This window comes from Notothenia coriiceps, unplaced genomic scaffold, assembly GCF_000735185.1.
Source record: "Notothenia coriiceps isolate Sejong01 unplaced genomic scaffold, NC01 NC01_scaffold00006326, whole genome shotgun sequence".
NCBI classification, from domain to species: Eukaryota; Metazoa; Chordata; class Actinopteri; order Perciformes; family Nototheniidae; genus Notothenia; species Notothenia coriiceps.
The window spans coordinates 18,277-20,120 of record NW_011339027.1 but is presented as its reverse complement, the minus strand read 5'-3'; the positions used below and the strand labels follow the sequence as shown (position 1 = coordinate 20,120).

The following is a 1,844-nucleotide window of genomic DNA, read 5'->3' as shown; positions in this document are numbered from 1 at the left end:
GATGCGTGGAGTGAACGGGGCAAGCCCCTCTTTCAGCTCCCAGTGCTAAAAATCCATTTAATATATAGTCCCCGTATAGGGGACGTATCAGATATTAAACTGATAAGAACAGATACTACACTTGATCTTAGCCAAAAGGCCGAGAAGCGATGACCCCTAACGTTTGCTGCGGGAGACGGACTCGTTGCGCAGTCGCCGCAGGTCTTGGTGCGGCTCTTTTGACCTGGCGTAACAGAGGCGCTGCGTAGCTTGGACAGCCCACGTGCGAATGACTGCTCTTTTCTTGTCTTTCACAAACTCAGAACGCTCAGCCAAATGGCCAAGCCTCCAAAAATAGGTTGAACTCGTAGGTGTTCCTCTCCACGGAAGTCTTTAGTAAAAGGCGAAAGACTTATACGCTTTGAAGAGAAACCAGAGTAATTGTGGAGGCCGTCCTGGAGAACAGACACCAACGTAGTTGTCTCAGTCCAAGCCCCCGCGGTGACCCTCACTTGGCTTTTCCACATCCCAGGCCACACCCTTTCCCCCAGCTGCGCTAGCATGGTTCGTTGCTCTCACCTGTGGCTTCTTTGGCATTGAGTCCAAAAAAGACCCCTGCTGCTGTGCTGCACTTTGTGCCCCCGATTGGAACCTATCTCTTTAGTAATACGCTTGAGTTGTGTGGCATGTTATACGTGCTGACTCCGCGGCATTAGAAAACACTAGTTTGATGCTAAACATCAAATCCATTTAAGGGAGGAACACTAGAATGTCTTTACGGATATAGAGCTTATAATGAAATATAGAAGCGTGGTTGCTTGGAAAACAGTCTTTGTTGGCTGAACTTTTCGCCTCAACTGCCGTATGGTGGCTTGGCTTTATAATTCAGCATTGGTGGTTCAGTGGTAGAATTCTCACCTGCCACGTGGGAGACCCGGGTCCGATTCCCGGCCAATGCAATAGACAGTTCTTTGTTGTCTGAAAATAAAGTATAATGCCTACACCACTTGGACTCTGCTACAGCAAACACACAGGTCTTTGGAGTGTACAAGTAAAGAGGGATGTTCTCCGTGCCGACTCCCATTGATTTGAGAACTCAGTGAGATGCTCGACATCAAATCACTGTAAGGGATGACCGGTGGACTGTATCCCTTCTTAAATGACTTAGAGCATATAGCATATCTTTTGAAAAATCCACCTTGTTGACCGTGCTGTTGACCTCGCCAGCGTAGTGGTAGTTAAGGTGTCTTGTGAATGTGGGCAGATGAGTGGTAGAATCTTTGTAAGCCAAGAGGAAAACTAGGTTCCCATTCTCTGCAAATGCAACATATCTTCACTGTTGTTTGGAATCTGTACTAGCACACAATTAGAGAGTAAAGCTATTGAGTGACTATAGGCATTGAGTCCCAAAAAGACCCCTGCTGCTGTGCTGCAGTTTGTGCCCCCGATTGGACAAAAACACAAAATACTGTGTAAAACAAGAGAAGCAACCTCACTTTTACTTAACTGGAAGTTCTGAGTACTTCTTCCACCTCTGCTTGATAGGAATCGGGATTTATGTTGGAAAAATCATTACAAATTGGCAATGAGGGACGCTTCACGAATTTGCGTGTCATCCATGCTAATCTTCTCTGTATCGTACCAATTTTATTATATGTGCTATCTAAATAACACAATATTGCCCTGCATCTGGGGGGTATTCCCAGGCCTCTGAGCAAGGGTCAACTTTGTATTATGGTAGCAGAACGCGTAGAGCTCAAAGGGAGCAAAACACTGGGTTTAAATGGGCCGAAAACTGCAGACAGAAGCTGCGCTAGCATGGTTCGTGGCTCTCGCCTTTGGCTTCTTGGCATTGAGTCCAAAAA

The 1,844-nt window shown here is 46.4% G+C and overlaps 1 non-coding gene across 1 annotated transcript; it reads left to right on the top strand.

Moving 5' to 3' along the window:
• The first annotated feature begins 867 nt into the window (after positions 1-867).
• trnag-gcc (transfer RNA glycine (anticodon GCC)) lies at positions 868-938 on the top strand. The gene has a single exon. It is a non-coding gene; the product is annotated as a tRNA-Gly (tRNA).
• The last annotated feature ends 906 nt before the right edge of the window (positions 939-1,844 follow it).